This window comes from Pinus tabuliformis, chromosome X (genome assembly GCF_031772625.1).
Source record: "Pinus tabuliformis cultivar Carrire ecotype Pingquan chromosome X, CPIR1, whole genome shotgun sequence".
Classification (NCBI taxonomy): domain Eukaryota; kingdom Viridiplantae; phylum Streptophyta; class Pinopsida; order Pinales; family Pinaceae; genus Pinus; species Pinus tabuliformis.
Genome location: NC_142308.1, coordinates 8,706,943 through 8,712,282, shown reverse-complemented (window position 1 = coordinate 8,712,282; position 5,340 = coordinate 8,706,943). Strand labels below are relative to the sequence as shown.

At 32.9% G+C, this 5,340-nt stretch overlaps 2 non-coding genes across 2 annotated transcripts; both read left to right on the top strand.

Annotated features, from left to right (window-relative positions):
• Positions 1 to 644: 644 nt before the first annotated feature.
• TRNAP-UGG (transfer RNA proline (anticodon UGG)) lies at positions 645 to 718 on the top strand. Its single transcript has one exon. It is a non-coding gene; the product is annotated as a tRNA-Pro (tRNA).
• A 158-nt stretch (positions 719 to 876) lies between these two features.
• Positions 877 to 950, top strand: TRNAW-CCA (transfer RNA tryptophan (anticodon CCA)). Its single transcript has one exon. It is a non-coding gene; the product is annotated as a tRNA-Trp (tRNA).
• Positions 951 to 5,340: the final 4,390 nt, after the last annotated feature.

The following is a 5,340-nucleotide window of genomic DNA, read 5'->3' as shown; positions in this document are numbered from 1 at the left end:
TTACATTTCTGGGTCCAACAATATAAATAGAAGCTTCTCGGATTCCGTACGAGTCACTTCTAAATACAATTTCTTTTAGATTCATCAAAATGTCATGTACTGATTCTTCAATACCTATTATCGCGGAATATTCATGTTTTATGTTCTCTAATTTTACACGTATCGAGCGGTAGTTGTACTCACCTGGTATCGAGTCACATCATTGCACCTCGCTCCCTTATCACACCTTCCTTCATCATTGAGTAAGATCAACGAATAACATCATCCTGGCCTCTTCTCTCTTCAATTGTTCCTCCCTACAAGTGCTGCTCATTCTCTTATCTGTGCTACTAAATTGAACGATTCTCGGCCTCCATCCATGCATCTTCCTTCCGGTGAGGTCTCCTTTGTCTCGGCTAGCGGCAGCGATCCTCTATTTCTTCTCCCCCGGTATCCACTATAGTGATCCGGGCTGTGGTCCTATTTATAGAAAAGGAAAAAGATGTTTCATCACCATAATTAATAGTGATATTCTAGATAATAGACCTTACATGTATAAAGTCTTTTCACTCACGAGACCGAAGAGAAATGAAGGTGGAAAAATGTGGGAAACATATTTCTAATTCTATAAAATAAAATTAAAATAACATTGTCTAATGATTAGAAGGGATGTAGCGCAGCTTGGTAGCGTGTTTGTTTTGGGTACAAAATGTCGCAGGTTCAAATCCTGTCATCCCTACCTTTCCCTTCTTTTCTATGGAAAGAAAGGAATGAAAGATCATTTGATATCGATTCGACGGGAACATCAAATAATTGAATCGTATCAGATGCGAAAGTGTTTTGCTCTAAGAGTATCAACAAAAGGTATTTTTCCTTCATCTCCGAATATTAAAGAAAGCGCTCTTAGTTCAGTTCGGTAGAACGTAGGTCTCCAAAACCTGATGCCGTAGGTTCAAATCCTACAGAGCGCGGAAAATCTGTCTTTTTCATGGGAGATAATCTAATAGAAATATCTATAGCCAGATTCTTAATCAGATGTGGTATGATCGTTTATGAAATTGGTATTCCATATATGGATAAACGGTATCAAGCTGCTGAATTAGCGCTATTACAAAATACATGTATAAGAATGTGTATGCCCATACCACGAATTGTAGAGAAACCAGACAATTCGAATCAGATACGACGTATGCGCGAGCTACAACCCGACTTAGCCATCACCGGAATGGCTCATGCTAACCCGTTAGGGGCGAGAGGAATTGGTACTAAATGGTCAGTTGAATTTACTTTTGCCCAGATTCATGGATTTGCCAATGCGAGAGATGTACTCGAATTGGTTACCCGACCTCTACGACGTAACGAAAATTTAGATAACTTGGATCAGACCACCCTGGTTCGAAAGAACAACGAGTTATATACCAGTACTCCTGTTAAATAAGATAACAAATAATATATATTAATAGCATATGCAATATCCAGATATTATAATATTTCTTATAAATCAATTATGTTAAATCGAATATTTATTTATATAATATAAAAACTATTTCTATACTTAGAAATAATATATATGATAAAATCATAAATTTATCAAAATAATTCTTTGATCAAGATCAAAGGGAGTTTTAATATGATAAAAGTACTTGGTCTACTATTGGGTCCATTATCCTCATGGGTAGAAGTTTCAGGTCCGATCATCATATTTGGGCTATATTATGGATTTCTTGCTACATTGCCTTTTGGTCCCTCTAAAATCTATTCCACGAGATCCTTCCTTTTGGGAAAACCTGGCTATGGTATAATAGCCATAAGTGGTTCTATTACGGGACAATTAATAGGATTTTTGTCCATGTATTATTCGCCCATCTATGCAGCGTTGTGGAAACCTTATGCAATAACTTTATTAGTAGATCCATTTTGTATTTTTCCACTGAAACCATATGGATCAGACAATACAAACCTATTATATAAAATGCTCCAAATCTAAAATAAGTTACGCTTGAGAGGAATAACTGAATTCCAAATTTTCTTGGTAAATATAAACAAAATTTTCTCATACATTTGTCATAAAATATTTCCAAATTGCAATATACCTATAGCCATATAGATGCCAAAAGCACAAACTAGAAAACATGATATGTGCCTCAAGCACATCTTCATAACTCTAAATACTAAAATTAATCACATTGTCTTCAGTGATGCTCCATCCACTCCATGAATCCTTCATTTCCAAATGAGTCATGAAAAGTGTAAAAAGCATACCTTGTCTCCACATTACATCAAGAATAGGATCATATGGATCAAAAACTACTAATTTGTATAGAACCATTGAATTGCCCCAACCAACTATACTTGTATGCATTATATGTACAACAATTAATCAACATGGATCATTCAATACGATGGTATGAATGTGCCACCAAAACAAACCCATGCAAACACCCTTTTACTCAAAAGAGTAGATATTGTAACTTTCTCACATTGGATTGGAAGAGATCATGCTATCAAGTTAGACATAGATCATCTTGAAGGTGAACATGTATTCACTTGGACATTCCTAATGATGGAATAGATTTGAAAAAATTATGTTCATACATAATAATAAGGAGAAGCAAATCATACATAATAGTAAGAAGAAAATATATTTTATCATTTTTATGTACCAATACACAATGTGTGGATTGGTCCCATTTATTTGTATCAAATGCATAAATACTTGTTCATTATTTGAGAAAATTGTGAAACAAAAGAAAACAAACTAGATCTCCCTTTTCATCCTTTCATTTTTCCATGAACGATACCTCCTTTCCATCCAATTAATCAACCAAATTGGATATACTTTCCAATAAACATGTATTAGAAATCCATCTCTTCGTATTTCTATTACACCTATAATCAAGTTCCCAAAGATTGCATAATGCTTACTCTTAAATTGTTTCTTTACATAGTAGTGATATTTTTCATCTCTTTTTTTTTATCTTGGTGAAAGGTTTGGTATTGTTCAATTAAGCATAATAAAAATCCATCAAATGATTATTGCTTATTGAAATAGATTTAACAGCAATTGAAAGTTGTAAGCATTAGCTCATGCACAACTTCCATTAACACAATTAATGATATCAGTCTAAGTGCTAATTACATGACCTTGATTATCAATTATAGATCGCATGAAATTGAATCCATTTAGGTTGAAAGCCATAATTCTTATTCCTAGATTGGTAAACTTGCTAATAAGTCATGGTATTGTAACAAAGCCTACACATTAAGAATCTCCATGGTAAAGTGGTACCGAATCTTCATAGTTAAGAATCATGTTACATGTTTTTTTAAATGTATATATTTTTAACTCATATATTAACTCTTTTTCTAATTATTAATAATAATATTTTTAAAATAAAGTTATAATTTAGTCATTTTCTATGATTTTTTTAAATCTTGGTAATGTGAAATATATCATAAGATAAGTGTTTTGATGGATGTTTGCATTTAATTTATATGGCTACACTAGTAATTAATTCATGATTATGATTTTTTTAAATCTTGGCAATGTGAGATATAACATAAGATAAGTGTTTTGATGCATATCTGCAATTAATTTATATGGCTACACTAGTGATTAATTCATGATTACAAAACATTTATGCATGATAGTCATTTCATAAAATCATAAAGAAAAGTGTACAAAATCAATTGAGTAAAGCCCACAAACAAACAAGCCAACAAACATAACATAGTAGAAGTACATCTCATATATATTTGAAATATGGACCCTCATTAGTTATTTTTTATATTATGGGAAAAACCTATCATAACTCAGTGGTCAAACCATCAACGGGGGCAGCCATTACTGGTTTCTATATGAGATTGAAGTTGACTCATCACTGTCATGTCAGCCTATTTCTCATATACAATCATTTGAAAACAAACTTGCAAGATTGAAAATTGATTATGAATGGGTTTATCCTTGGGAGTGTTCTTCAACAACTAAACGATATATACATCTTACCGAAGAATTCAATCTCGAGTGAATACATGGTGCAACTAAAAGTGAAATGAAGATGGTACTCTAATGAGCCTGAAAGGGGGAGTACAATGGTGAAACTCCCCTACATCTTAAGGGGGAGTGCAAAAATCAAATGCAGATGGTTAGTGCTCAAACAAAAACCACTTATAGTCTCTCCTTTCAGCTGACAAAGGGGGGGAATTAATGATGAAATTGAAGATGATTATCAGACTGAAAGTTTCGACAATATAATGAAATTGCCATATGCGCATCACAATTTGCCAAATGGGCAAGCATATTTTGGAGTAACTATGGTTCAATATTTCGCAATTGAATCATACATTGGATATAAGAATGGGATATTGGTTGAGCAAAATTGTGGACATTTTTGTTCAATTGGATGGTCATTCGACCTAGCAAAGGATGGATGGATCCTTTTGCATTGCAACTTGGCATTAGATTGAGTTGTCAAGCATTTTTAGTGATGTGTCGAAATTGCAACTAATTCACTTCTCTTGGTGTGTTCTCTTCATATTAGAATTTTCAACATCCATTTTTAGCGTTGTTCATGCAGTTCCTCATTGAGGTTCAAATCAAAGGTTTCAGCATGAAGACTTGGAGATAGTACCAATTTATATTACAAATTTTATATTATTGCTCGAACTTATGATTGAGGGAAAGAATGTTGGCCTCTTTCTCATATACAATCATTAAGTCCTAATGTACCACCTTTACTTGTTTCACATCTTGGGATATAGTTTTTCTCCTAAGTATGTTTCTAGATCATATTTTCTCTCATCCTACAGTATCCCTCATGTGAGGTGTCAAGGTGAGAGCAAATGAAGTGGTTTCACAATTGTATTATATACTTGTATCATTAGAATATGAATATATGTTGTGAGGCTTAAGTTTTCCGCTAAACTTTTCTCTCATATTATTTTTTCTTGTTTTTTTATTTCATCGTGTTATTCAAGGAAAACCACACCCCCAAGAATCACCTGGTGGTGACCCATAATGGGGCAGACTTTCACTCCTGTCAGATGTCTGTGGATCTCAGGCTGCTAACATATTTTTTGATGTCTAAGAAAACAAGCCCTTAGCCAAGCAAAAACAATTTTAGGACATACTTTGGACCCTTGGTTATATATATATATATATATATGAAAGATTGATTTAGTGTAAGAGTGTTTTTGAGAAAAAGTTGGTATTCTCTTCATCCAAATTCAAATCTTAGTGTGATATATTTACTCTTCATAAATTGATTGTTAATAAATTATATATATTTATTTATAAATGGTTGACTTAAATATTGTGCATAATATTAGAATTCCGTATTTTTAATTTTATATATATATAAA